Source organism: Mesocricetus auratus, unplaced genomic scaffold, assembly GCF_017639785.1.
Source record: "Mesocricetus auratus isolate SY011 unplaced genomic scaffold, BCM_Maur_2.0 Super-Scaffold_100691, whole genome shotgun sequence".
Lineage (NCBI taxonomy): Eukaryota > Metazoa > Chordata > Mammalia > Rodentia > Cricetidae > Mesocricetus > Mesocricetus auratus.
Genome location: NW_024429267.1, coordinates 60,519,907 through 60,534,801, shown reverse-complemented (window position 1 = coordinate 60,534,801; position 14,895 = coordinate 60,519,907). Strand labels below are relative to the sequence as shown.

Sequence of the window (14,895 nt, the reverse complement as noted above, 5' to 3'; positions counted from 1 at the left end):
ATCTAAAGTGATGTTCAGTCTTAATTCTTGTACTTTCTATTTTTATGTAGCTTCTTGATCAGTCTGGCAAGTGTATTGTCAGTTTCACTGATTATCTCAGAATATCAGCTTTTGGTTTAAACAACTTTTATTTTTGAGTTTATTTTCCAGCACGTTGATTTCAGATCTTTATCATTTCCTTTCTTCTGTTCATATCAGATTTGGTTTGACTTGTTTTTTGCAATTTTAGGTGGAAGCTGGGATGATTTGAGACCTCTTTCTTTCACAATATAGGATTTGATGCTATTAATTTCTCTCTAAATATTGTTTTACATTGTTGAAGTAAAATAAAACAAAAGGAAAGCATACTACTACAGGAAATCCTTAGAATGACAAACATCTGCCAACTAATACACACTCTTTCAGGACTTTCGAGATAGTTGCGTGGTAGGAGTGCCAGAAGACCTTGGGGTACAGTCCTAACTCTGGCTTCCAAGTCCAGGGCCAACTGTGGCTTTCTAGAGAAAACATATAACACAATTGGCTGAAAATATTCTATAGTTGTTTCCCCCTCATTGTTAGGAAAAGATTTCTAAGCTCAAGAAGAGTGGGCTCCTATTGAAGAGCTTTGTGGAACAAAAGAAATATCACATAGATCATAGTCTCTGACTACAGTTTATCAAACTACAAAAAGCAAAAGGACTTGTTTGGAGACTAAAAACTAAACTTCTAAATGCTTCATGAGTTAAAATGAAAGCAGAACAAAAACTACAAAATATTTAGAATGGAATAAAAACAAAAACATAGATCCAAAATTCAGTCCTGCAATTTAAAATATTCTGAAAATTTTTGCTTTTTACTACAGTTCATTTGATGATATTCCTAGCCTGAGGCTAGAACTTCTGTCAAAGATGACAAAGAAAAAGTGAGAACATGCACAAATAAACAGTATTGCCTTAGGAGCAACAACAATAGCACAACACATGGTTAAATAGAAGACATAAAACCCAAGAGAACGCCTGCAGCAACTCTGTGCTAAAGAATGTGGAAATGTGGACAATAGGTATCTTTCTGGATTTACCTTCTAATTAGTAGAAAAGTGAAATAAACTTATAAAAAATTTAATTATCTGTATTCCCCCAGTAGATTTCCAACAAAAGAAATACACATGGCCAGTAAATATGAAAATACACTAAACTTCTCTCAAAATCAAGAAAACATTCTGGGCAGATGGCAGGTGTAATTCCAGGGTAAAGTATGTGCTTAGCATGTACAAGGCCCCAGGTACCACACAAACACAGGAGAAATGCTGGGGGGAGGATACAGTAAAATGGTGAAATGGTATGGTGTAAACATTTCCCATCCTTCTGGTAAGTACATATTATAAGTCTGTCTATACCAAACTTTGGAGCTGTAAAAAATTCACCTTGTTCTGTCATGTGGGTTGGACATTAGTTTGGAAAACCCCTTTGTAGAAACTCAGCAATACCTAAAACAAAACAAAACAAAAAACATAGAGCTGCCCTGATCCAACATTTTGTATTTAAATCAACATAGAGAAATTTCAACACCTGTGCCCACACAACAAAAAGCAATAAAATTTGTACAGGAGGAACAAGGAGTGTGCTGAGACTCACAGAAGACAAAATAATGGTAGGCAGCCCTTAGTCCTTCTTTGGAAATTGTCCCTGGCTAAAGGATGACTGGTATTTTTAGCAGCATCCCTCAGGTCTTTTCTCTGAGCATAGGCTGTTAAGAGGAGAGCAGAAGCAGTATGTATACTTGATTCAGCCCAGTGTAGTATGACTGTTATTCACAGCCCTGCTAGGGTCCTGTCAGGTTGGAAACATTCAGAATTTTTGCCTGGTCTAAGTACGGTTTAGTCACCAACTACTTAGATGAATTCCAGGTAGCAATGCCCCATTGCCAGGGGTAAAGTTGTCTCATTTAAGGCTTAATCTGTTCAACTGTCCTTGACAATTCACTCCTCTGCTCCATATCTTAGTAAAATCCAAAGTGGAAAACAATCAAACAAATCTACATTTTGGTTTAGACTAGTTCCTCTTTTGGATGCTCGTTCATTGCTAACCTCTTTACGTCCCACACTTACCCAGGCTGTCCCAACCCATTACTTCCCTTTATCAAAGCACACACATTCCCTGCCAAGAGCATCTCTTTGTTTGCAGTTTACAGAGTTGAGACTTGAAAGTAAATAATTTTCATGCCTAAGTGACATGTCTTGGTTTTAGTTGGTTTTGCCCTGCTAAACACGTAGCAAATCTCCAGAAACTTAAGAACTAACGAGCTAACATTTTCTTTTGCAGCATTTCTACAAAATGTCTGCTTCCTCTCTGGCTCCTTCCCTTTCTTGTTAAAGACTCCAATACTCCAGTATTGACATGAATGTGGTTTTAGATCTACCTTGTTTGTGGTAAGTGAAGCACTCTCTATAATGGTGGAATTTGAGGCTTGATCGTGGAAGTTCAAATAGGTAATTTTGGTTTGTGATTCCACAAAAAGACACTGGAGAAACAATTAATGCTGCTGGCTGGTATCACTGGTTCTTGAATTTTCACACTGGTCTCATCTGACTTCATGCTAATCTACTTTCTTCACTATTACTTTTCTTTGACCTAAAAAGTTCTACTTTTTATCGTGATAGATTGGAGCATGAGCTCTGTAATTAGTGTTTCTGTGTTAAAGAGACATGGCCTCCAGAACCTTAGTTTCCCCATGAACTAAGAGAAAGGGGGCTGTATTCCATCTAATATCTGTAAATGTCAGAAACTTGTTTCTTACTCTGTACACTACGTGTTATAAAAAGGCAAAGGGAGCCACCACCCAGATGCTTGTATTTTTGGCATCTCTTTCACCTATTTCGTTATGACTCTAAGGAAGTGGCATTAAAGATAAGTGAGATTACAGAAATGCTCTATCTCAGACATGGTGAAGTTTTTAAAGTGTTTTTGAGTCCTACCTGGTTCCTCAGACCTGCCCTTGTTAATGACATTCAGAGAGTTTCTGTATCAGAAGGTATGGAATGAGGATTGTACTGCTTTGTTAGCAGTGTATTGGTTTAGGGATCTGATTTTTATATGCACTGGCTCTTGGACCTGGACTCAAAGTTAGCAAACTCCCTTATGCCAGGCTCTGCACTTGATGTCTTTCCAAAGCTCTTAACTGATGTGGAACATGAGAAAAGTCTCACTTCCATATCCATGTTTCAGGAAAGGGCACCTAAGTAAGAACAGGTGTCTCAGCCTTCACGGGCAAAAGCCCAAGTGTGGGTCCCTAACTACAGTCAAGCTGATGAGCAGTTTCCAGGGTAAGAGTGGAGACAAAGAAGTTTTAGCCTCTTGGTCTGGTATCCTTCACATGTTGGAAGTAGGAGACAGAAAGCGACATGTGATCATTAAGAGAAGCAGAGAAGTCGAGTGAAGAAGGGGCCTTCTAATTCCAAATGTCCCTCCCACCTGTCATTGACCACTTTGAGGTTCTGTCTTAAAATATCACAAAGCACCCTGTGTCCTTCAAATACATTCTTCTTAATTTGTTGTCTTAAATTGTCTTTTGAGTTTCAAGGCCTTGTACCTTGATATGTGACAATTAAAGTTTTTTATTATATTTTAGAAAGAGGCCAAGAATTGGCATTCTTAATGCAATTAGGGATGCTACTGGTCCAGAGACCTCACTAGGAAAGCCACTGACTTTAAAAGCAGCCTCCTCCTTATTTCTACTTACATGATAATAACTGGATAATAGATTGGCCTTCATGTTCTTCCAAATATACTGGTTTATATATCTTAGTGATTCAGTCTCCAAAATGACCTTCTGAGGGGGGAGGATGTTGCAATTCTACTTTACAGATGAGAAAACTGTTGCTGTGAGAGGTCTGAGTAATGTATACAACTTCCCTGTTGCAAAGACGGCAGAGCCAGAGATTGAAAGCCCAGGATGCTCTGACTTAGAAGCTCACTTTCATCATTTGTGCTCCATCTCACTTCCCATTCTAGTTACTCTAGATTTGTTATAAACTCTAGAATCTATCACCATGTCCTAGGCATGGCCCACATCCATCCCTCTGAGTTTCTGTTCATAGTGGTCATCCCTGGATGCCTCTCTATCATACTCTTTGCCCAAATGTTCGGAGGTCACGTCCAGACTTGCCTTTCCTGTGAAGCCCACAGATTTCCTAATCTCTTCCTAATCCTTGTCAGGACTGTTTCCTCCTTTGAGCAGCTGTAACACTTTGTATTCGTCTTGCTGTATTTTACATTTTGGGGTCACTTGTCTTTATAGATTCCATTGCAAAACTACCAGATCCCTAGAGGTAGAGACTGATGTTTGCCTGTGGTAGTTTCGACTTGGATAGCCTGTTGTTGCCATATATCCTGGAGACCCTTTAGCTTTGGATCTGCAAGTACAGTCCCTTCACATGCTCCGGCAGTTTATAGATGAGGTGGGTACTGGGGTGAGCTACCCTGTAGTTCTGGTTCTGGGCTTAAGCGGTAGCTGGGTTGGTCAGCCTGCCAGCTTTTCCTCATCACCACCACCCAAGCAAGCTCTCCAGCACTGCCCCAGCTTGCTCACCCAATGTAGCAGACAGCAAGGCGTGGGGCCAGTTCTGCTCTCACATCCTCAGGTCCAACTCACCAGCGCTCACACCATCAGGGCCAGCTCTACTGTTTTGCCCAGGTGAGGTACAGGGCCCACTCTCCTGAGTGCTGCAGCCTGTGAGGGGCAGGATCAGCTCTCCCACTCTTGAGACCCTAGGACTAGCTTTTCCTGCCTGCAGTAGGTGCCAAGTGGATGAGGGGAGAGGAGCAACGGGGTTATCTCTTCTATCATGGGATATTTGTGAAGAGGTATTTCTGTGATTGGTGTGATAAAAAGACGAACAACCAATAGCTAGGCAGGAGAGATAGGCAGGACTATCTGCCAGATAGAGAAGAGGATAAGCGAGGAGGGAGGAGACGCCATGGAGACACTGAACAAGCTGGATGCACAGAATGGGAGAGAGGTAAAAGCCATGTGATACAGCATAGATTTTAAGGCATGGGTTAATTTAAGTTACAAGAGCTAGTGGGATAAGCCCAAGCTAAGGATGAGTTTTCTTAATTAATAATAAATCTTCATGTTATTATTTGGGAGCTGGCAGCCCAAAGGAAAGTCCAACTTCACTCTCCCCTGCCCATGCCACTGCATGACAGACCATGGGAATTGTTCTCCCATGGTCACATATTCAGGGCCAGCTCACCAGCACTCCAGGCAGCAGGGACAGCTCTACTGTGATAGGAGGTGCAGAGCCTGCTCCCCAGAGTAGTGCAGTTGTTGAGGGGCAGGGCCAACTCTGTGTGCAGCTCTGTCCTCACCGTTTTAGGTGATAACAAGAGCCACAAACATCAACACTGATGGAGGTTGAGGCAGGGCCCCTGTCAGCAAATGAAACCATAGTCCTGGGTAGCAACGCAGGTCACTTAGATAGGCATGGACCCAATGTCATGTGGCCCTTGAAGCCCCACAGGGCCCCACATGTGGGCCCAGATCCCAGACATCCACACTGCCTTCAATGGTGACAGGAGCCTCGGACATCAGTACCGGTCCTGTCTGTGGCAGCAGCTCAGGCCCATACCATGCCTGATGCTGGGTGACAGCACATGTTAATCAGATTTGTATGGGCCCAGCAGCAGCACAGCCCTAGGCAGTATTCTCATAATAAAGTGGGAAATTAGTAGATTTGAAGAAATAAAATTGAGCAAGTAGACATAACAACCATGGTGGGGATATGCTTATAACTCCTTTTGTATAAACAAGGGAAGGGGAAAAAGTTTTCTCTTGTTTTTTTTTTTTTTTTTTTTTTTTGGTTTTTCGAGACAGGGTTTCTCTGTATTGTTTTGGAGACTATCGGTCCAGCCCAGCCTCGAACTCACAGAGATCTGCCTGCCTCTACCTCAGGAGTGCTGGGATTAAAGGCGTGCGCCACCACCCGGCTTTCTCTTGTTTTAATATCAAGACATCACTTGTTATAATACATACTTACTATTTTTCTAACCTGAAACCCATCAGAAAGGAATAATAGAAGATAAAGTGAATAATATATATTGCTGTTTTCTATAAAAGCATTTCAAACAGATGGTGCAGAAGTCAGCTCCAAGGCTAGATGACAGAGCATATGACACGGGTACAGTCGTCTCTGGGCTACAGCTAGAAGTGAGCTGAATCCATTGTTATCATCCCCATACTTTTCCTGAAATGTCACTTTCCACTGGACTTTCATGGTGAGTTCAAATTGGTCATCTGCAACCAATGAGGAAAGAGGAAATTTCACCAATATAACTCATTCACAACAATAAGAAAAACAAAAAGAGGCATGATAAATACTGGGAGAAACAGTTTGTTCAAGCAGTATTTCAAACATCTCCATTACTCATAATGTTTCCCCTTTCTTTTGGCTACCATTTCCCTCAATGCATCTTTGGAAAATGGCCCAATATGTCATTGCTTGGCCATCTGTGTATACAAGACTGCAGTAGTTTCCACTAACTCTTGTTTTTGGTGATGTTATATAAGGGATCTTACTTTCCAAATTATTACATATACTTTCCCAAAACCATTCCCCCTCCTGTCTAAGGAACTGATGGGGTTTGGTGTCACCCACTGTTTTCAGTTAAACAGCACATTCTAGATTTACTTATAGAAATATTTTCATTTGGGCAAAATCCTTGAAACTAGCAGAGCCTAGGAATGTATGGACAGGGAGACAAGTGTTTTGTTAGGTATAAATCCAAGTTGATCACCACCTCTGTATCTCTGCTTCTATTTCCAACTCAGAGCCCCCCAATCTGTGCTTCCCAGTACAGAGACTAGATCATCTCAACCTTTAAGGTCTTATTTCAAAGAGCAACTCCGACACACATTTGTGTAAATTTTAAATAGTTTATTGACATTTCAGACACAGTAACAGTGTGTCATCAGATTTCTAGCAAGACTTTCTAAAACATCTACAGTCCTTGAATTAAGTACACAAGCTGCTCTTTTATTCTATTTTAATTCTTCATAAGCCATAAAACATTAAATAACATATGGGTTTTTGACAAGTATCTAGTTTAGAAATTGTTTATACAGGGATTTGGCACCATGTAAATTGGGATTGAGGGATAATAAGACAATCGGCAAAGCATCTGGTTTGAACTTCTGTGTTGATCTCACCTTTGGATGGTCCAAAAGCCAGATGCCTACAACAATGTCTTTGACAGTTTTGAGCTTTTGTGATTGTGAAGGTCTCCATCATACCAATGCACAAAACAGAAGTTCAGGCTTATTATAAAAATGAATGGACAATTCCAAATATAATGAAACATTTGGATGTAACATGTGAAAAATATCACCTTTTGTTCTTCACATGTTGAAAATCAATTAGCCATTAAACTATAAATGTATATTGAAAACTGCAAGGCAAAATGCTGCAACAATAGTGATAATATGTGAATTTTATGTACAAAAATGAGATTTTTTTCAAATGGCAAAATAACTAGAAATAAGTTGGAAGTTAACATAGAGAATACTAAGAGAGAATACATGGTAGATTCCTTGCCTAGCATATTTGAAGCCCCAGTTTGATTGCCAGCATAGAAAAAATATTCAGGAATATAAAAACTCAGTATAATAATAATAAGAAAAGTGCCAGAGAAAAAGAAACACTCAAATAAATTATATGTCACAAATCAAACTTTGAAACAAGATATATCTATATCTATATATACACATACACACACACACACACACACACACACACACACACATATATATATATATATATATATATATATATCTTGATTTTTTGAGACAGAATTTCTCTGTGTTGTTTTGAAGGCTGTCCTGGAACTTGCTCTGTAGACTAGGCTGGACTCCAACTCACAGAGATCCACCTGCCTCTGCCTCCTGAGTGCTGGGATTAAAGGCATGTGCCACCAATGCCCGGCAAAACAAAATATTTTATAGAGTATTTTACAAACACAGTGCTTGTTTTAAGAAGACAACTGAGAACAATAGGCACTAAAATTCCAGTGAAAATTCTGCCAAAAGCATTGCCAGAGTTGTTAATAACTTTTGGAAGTTTGATTTTTGAGATGTGTCCTTGCTATGAATCATAGGTGCAATGATCCATATAGAAAACATTTGACTCTGAGGTCCTGACGAACGCTGTGATTACTAGAAATGCTGAGTGTGCTGGTTTTCTGTCATACACCTGACATTTGGATACTCAGAGACAACTGGGTATCTCCTTGTGCTATTTGTATGACAGTTTGCTGGAATAACACCAATTCTCCTATGCTCTGCTTCTCTGCTGGTGGTAAGATATATACATAGTGATATATTATTTATGATTTATTAAAGCTGGCCTGAGAATTCAGAAAGCAAAGTCAGCCACAAGCCATAGAAGCCAGGAACACACCTTTATCCCAGCACTCAGAAGCTAGGAGGTGATGGCACACACCTTTAATCCTAGGACTCACGATTAGGAGGTAGATGCATCTCTGTGAGTCCAAGGCCACCCAGAGCTATACAAGATTGATCCAGTCCTAAAGAGAAACAGCTCACACAAAGATGATCTCAGCACCTGAGATCACATGCCTTTAATCACACTATTAGGGAGCTATGTAAGACAGGAGCAAGGTCTCGATATGAAGCATTCATTACCCAGCCTCAGTAAAGGTAGGAGGCATTGATTCTCCAGCCATACTGAAGATATGAAGGCTCAGTATCAAGGAGGATAGGAAGACATTGAAGTCACAGGATTCACCATCCACACTGATGAGAGGCAGCGATTTGAGACTTGGTTAAAAGCTTGTGTGTGGATCAGCCCTTTCAGCCTGAACTTGAGGTGAGAACTAGTGGCCAGATGTTTTGCTTCCCTGATCTTCAACTTGAACTCCAATATCTGTCTCTGGGTCATTTATTTTTTGTGTTACTCATATGGGTCTCAAACAGAAAGCAACCACCATAGTGAGTCTAAAGAAGAAATTTTCACTAAAATGAAAAGCAACAAAAGAAAATATTCTGTAGCTGTCATCTCCATTAGTAAACCCATGATGAGCTATTAATGATCCAGGGGTCTCAATAGTCTCAATGCAACGTTTTCTTCTCATCTTCTTATCTGTATCATCAGAAGGTGGGAGCAACTTGGGAGAATGTGGCAGAATCTTTAGTTGTAAGCAAAAAAGTAATTGGGCGTTGTGTTCTTGATTATTCCTTTTCTTTCTAACTTTTATTATAACATTTTCAGAGCTTACTATTTGTTTCACATGGGTATTTAAAATATGCATCAATCTACTTCATGAATTTTTATTTGAAATCATCATAACAATCTTCATCACCATATTATAATAATCTATGAATTGTGGTTTGTGCCTATAAATCCAGCACTTAGACTGAAGCCAGAAGATTGAGAGTTTGAGGACAGCCTGGGCTACAGTAAGACCCTCCTAAGTTGCCACCCAGGTCCATAAGGGTGTTCAGGTCTGAACTGCTGCCAAGGGCCATGTCTAGGCGTGTAGCCCGACTGCTGCCAAGGTGTGTGTTGATGTTTGTAGCTCCTATTATCACCAAAGGCTGTACAGATGCCAGGGGTCTGAACCACCACCTGAGGCCATTTTGGTGTTCTAAGGTCATGGTGCCACCTGGACCATACTGATATGGGTGGCATGTGCTGACACGGGGGCCATGATGACATCTGGGACTGAGCTGCTGCTGAGGGCCATGTCTAGGTCCACAGTCTTGTCGCAGCTGGGATTTGTGTTGATCTCCATGGCCCTTGTTACCACAGGGGGGCATAGGAACCATGCATGTTGAAATCCAAGGGCTGGGCTGAGTTGGCACTGCCCTTTGCTAGTCCTGGGAGAGCTAGACCTGCTCCCCCACCCCTGCAACTGTCCCCTGTAGCAGAAGAGCTGGCCCTGCCCCTCACCACAAGTGTGGGAGAGTTGGCCCCAATGACTTGGGTGTAGAGGAGTTGGCTCTTTCCCCTCCCAGGAAAAGCTTTGCCCCACTGAGCAGCAAGACCCCTTCAAGACCATCTCTGTGGGAAAGAAGTATTATGGAGGAGTCCTGGGTCAGGCAGTAAACGGCATGAACCAGGCCTAGGCTGGGAATCTTTAGGTCTCGTCTGTGTGAGGCTACCTGGAGCCTGTGCAGAGGCCAGAAGTTGGACATGGTGTTACAACGTGTCCAGAAAGCTTCTAAAAATATCCTGAAATTTTCTTCAAACAATACCCAATGAGGTTACATCATCACAAGTGATGTTATCTTTAATTCCAGGAGCTGAAGAACAGAGAAGCTGCTACCTTAGCTGATTATTGCAAGAGATAAAGTTCGATAACTTGGTGACAGAATCACTGTGAACACATACCTGAGATGATACAGCAATCAACAAACCTAACTCCCAACCAGCCGCAGATGGAAACAAACGACTCCTTGGCACCCCTTACTTGCCAAAAAAGTGACCACAGGAACCGTTGAGTATGGACAGAATAGAGGAGTGATTGTATCTTAATCATGACACCAAATGTAAAACTCAGAACATTCATTTTCAGCTTAAAAGCTCATCTTAAAATAAAACTTCAGAGCATCTTTGCATCCTGGCAATTTTTCTCTATAATGAGGGCAGCTCTATGCTGTGACCAGGGGGTTTGTTTGTGTTCTTAGCTAACACTGCACCATACACCTGAGTAGTGAGCCGTCCTCTAATTTAATATTGTTTTTATAACCTGATGGTACTTTGGTGACTACAATGAATGGGGCTTGTTCTTTGTTCTGGCTTGCTGGTCTCTTTTAACTCCCAGGGTGCTGTATGCAGTAAAGAATCCCACTTGTAGTATCATCATTCCCTCCTACTTGTATTTTCATTTTGCTTTTATCACTCTGACCTGATAACATCATAACATCCTAAAGTTATTGATCATAAAAATGATAATACTGCTTTAAGAAAGAAATTAGAGACAGCTGTTCTCCACCTGCCCACTCCCGCAGGCAGCCCCTGTCTGTCCACTGCTGGTTTGGTGCTTGTCTACATTTGGTAAGTGATAGGTGAGGTTCACTTTAACCACCACGTGTTGACTTCCTCTCCTTGTAGTGTTAAACTCATTACATTTCCTACCTCTCCCCACATCCTCTCAGCACCGTTATTTGACAGTTTCTGGTTCATCACTGAGTTTTGTTCACATTATTGCAACTGGGTAACATCAAGCTCCTTTGACTTGCTGTTTCATGTTCTTAAAGCTGATGGTGTACTTCTCCCCAATTTAATTAGCTTCTATATTCATATTCGGCAAAAAATGTCTAAATTTCTAAAGTTTAATCTTCCAAAGTTCTCTAAGTTCCCAGTTCCTTGTTTGCCCTGACTGGCTGCTCAGAGATCTTCAACTCCCCTTTTCCATACTTGTATGCAGAAAAACAAAACACTATCAAGAAAAACAACAACAACAGAACATGACCTCTGTTCTGCTTAAGTGTGTATTTTATCTCTTCCTGAGAAAATGTTAAGTTGGAGGTAATTTTTTAAAAACCCTTACATTTCTAAATATGTCCATATTCTGCCTGTAAAATAGCTAATAATCTGGCTCTAACAGAAGCACTGCTGTGCCATCATCCTTTACCATCCAAAGTTTCTATGTCTCCTACTGTCTGTCCATTAGTTTCAAGAGAGCTAGCTCTATGCTTATTTATCTTGCCAGGTATCTGGAGCCTGTTCTTTATAAAGACCCTTGACTATGTCTTGTTCTGGAGACTTCCCCAGAACCACTCCTCCTACTGCTTTGTGATAACATCCTTGCCCAAGCTACTTTAATATTTTCAAACTTCTTAGTCAAAAGTTTAAACTAACTAATTTTATGACCTCTAATTTTTCTCTTTTCTCCCTGTGGACATTCTTCTAAAAGTGATAATATTGCACGATGTTTAAGGCATGGGCTCTGATGCCACATCCTAGCTTAAAATCCCATTTTATGCCCACAGGTGGAATAATGCCATGCTGTCTTCTACAAGAAAGATTCTTAGGCTGTTACTGGACTCCAGGGAAGACTGTTTGACTAAGTATGGGCCACCAGGTTATCATAACACTCAGTTGTTTATTATGAACTGACAGCCTTCTGACCTACTTTACAAAAAAAATGGAGCAGTTAAACTGGCCCACACAGAATCCTTAAAGCTTATGAAGGCACCATGGCAGACCATTCACACCAGCTTTAGCCTTGACCCCAACATCCTGCCATCCTTAGGCTCATGTGCTCACAGATGTCTACTAGAATGATCTGCCTGAGGATGCACCTGTTTTTACCTAGCCTCAGAACTGTGTCCTTTACTTTTGTCAACCTCGGGTGGACTATCATTCACAGCAATTCTCAGGGGCAGACCTCAAGAACAATAGAAAAGGAATAAAACAAGTACTGTTGTTTTAACCCCAGTGTTTGCAGACACATTGTCATACAGCCGTAGATTACCTATACCATTCCATCTCCAGTCATTAGCTTTGGAACGATAGTCTTCTAAGGGCCTGGTTCGTCAGACTTCATCATCTTTCCTGAAACAGGAGGCTGGTATTTTCACTGAGTGTATTTGACACCTTCAGCCATGTGTTCGTCAACACATTCAGAGTTTTTGTTACCTCTCTCTCCCAGATTCACTCAGTACAATTCTGATGACAGTGTCCCATTAGATACTGAGGTAGTGAGGTCCCTGCAGCCCAGAATGAAGCAAATCATCCATCATTATCCTAATCCTGTAACAAGACAGTAAAGTGTTCCCCAGGGCTGTGGACGTAGACTGGTAACAGAGCAATTGCTTTGGACATGAAAGGCCCTGAATTCAGCAAAATGACAGAGAAAGGGGAGGGAAGGAAGGAGGGAAAGAAGAAGGGAGAAAGGAAGGCAGGAAGGCAGAAAAGAAAAAGGAAAAGGAAAAGGAAAAGGAAAAGGAAAAAGAAAAGTCTGCCCCACAAAGAAAGCTGCTTCTTCAGGTGGCCTTCTACATACACTCAATGCATAAATTATTTTTTTCCTAATCAGAGGACAACAAACTCCAGCCACATAAGGACCTTTGTGAGGAAATATACCTTGCCTCTTCACTGATACCTCATCCATAGCTGTTTTCCCATCACAATCACTGCACTCAGTAATAATAACAGAGACCATCTGGCTTGAAACTCTAAAATACTTACTGTCTGACATGTTAAGGAAAGGTTTGACAACACTCATTTAGGTTAATATCTATGCACCAAACACCACAACTGTGATGATATACTTCATCGAGGAAAATAACATAAATAAGCACACAATTAAGTCACCATTGAGGCCAGTTGTACTATCCACTGCTCTCTAAGAATAAGAACCAAGTCATTCTCTTGTTTTATTTTGACTTGTTTGTCTTAACAGCTGCATTTGACAATAAAATGGAAATAAGATGGGAATCAAGGTATCCATGTTTCTCTTGTCTATGATAAGACACTAACATTTTCTGTTTTCCTCATAGAACAAAACAGTGATTTAAATTTTCTACATTGTCTTTCAAATAGCTCCCTCCCAATCCTATCTCTCCTAACAATAATCTCTATACTGAAGCCTGAATGGGAACCTAGCCCTGTGTGAGGACACCCATTTTCACACTTGGGGGCTAATGCAAAATATAGTGAGCTCAAACTAGAATTCAGTTTACAGTGGTATAAAGTTCCATCAAAAATCTCTCACTTGTTAATCCCAGCACTCGTTAGGCAGAGGCAGGCGGATCTCTGTGAGTTCGAGGCCGGGCTGGACCGACGGCCTCCAAAACAATACAGAGAAACCCTGTCTCGTAAAAACCAAAAAAAAAAATCTCTCACTTGGCTATCAATAATGCCAGCCCAGATATGACCAAAGGATTTCCTGCATCCTTTGGAATTACTATAACTTACACCTGGCATTCAGTCAGCCCCAAATTTGTGGTTTATCTTTTTAATGTTAATTTTCAATTAAAGAACTAAATAATGGGTGTCATTGTGAGGCTGATATATATATATGTATATACATATATATATACACATATATATGTATGTATGTATGTATGTACATAAATAAATAAAAACATTTCATCTTGCCCCTCCCCAACTGCCCTTTTCTATCCCTCTTCTCCTCTTCTTTGTCTTGCTGGTTTCTGCCCTCCTTCTTCTTCCTTCCATCTAATAATTCTTCTGTTCTTGACACACACGTGCGCACACACACACACACACGCATACACACAACGTATGTATATGTTAAATCAAGATTTTGTATAAGAGAAAGCATGCAATATTTTCTTTCATTAACCCATTACATTCTCTTGTTCCCCCTTCCTCCTTCCTTTAGACCTCTTCCTTCCCTGTCATAGTTTCCATAGGACTTTCATGTCCTATGTGTGTATATATTTATACAATATATATTGGAATCTAAATTCTGCAGAGAGAAAACATGGGATTTTATCTACCATTTTTTACTTAACACGATGGTCCATCCACTTTCCTGCACATAATAAAACTCCATTCTACTTTATGTCTGAATGAAACTCCATTGTGCACATAAATCTCATTTTCTTTATCAGATCAACTGCTGAAAGACATCTAATCTGGTTCCATGTTTTGGCTATGTTGTATAGTACAGCAATAAGCATGGATATACAGCTATGCCTACTGTATACTGACTAGATTCCTTTGGGTATATACCTAAGAGTGGTATACCTGGATCATATAGTAGTTCTAATTTTAGGGTTTTTTAAAACTTCTATACTTGTTTTCATTAACATTTCCTGTTGTTTGTTGCTGGTGGCCATATCGAAGGAACAGCAAGTGACAATTGACTTCAGGGGATTGGCTCACCAGCATGCAAGGCACTGATGGGTGAATCTTGGATAGGC

General features: G+C 40.6%; 1 long non-coding RNA gene across 4 annotated transcripts in view; it reads left to right on the top strand.

The window, feature by feature from the left end:
• LOC106022147 overlaps positions 1 to 10,614 on the top strand; it is a 47,234-nt gene extending 36,620 nt beyond the window's left edge. For 2 of the 4 annotated variants that reach the window (XR_005874722.1, XR_005874721.1), the window contains 3 exons: positions 2,304 to 2,410; positions 4,279 to 4,438; positions 10,297 to 10,614. This is a non-coding gene — a long non-coding RNA (uncharacterized LOC106022147). Of the gene's footprint in view, positions 1 to 2,303; positions 2,411 to 4,278; positions 4,439 to 6,099; positions 6,258 to 10,296 lie in introns of all 4 variants that reach the window. The other 2 variants (XR_005874723.1, XR_002385341.2) reach the window with 2 other exon arrangements.
• The last annotated feature ends 4,281 nt before the right edge of the window (positions 10,615 to 14,895 follow it).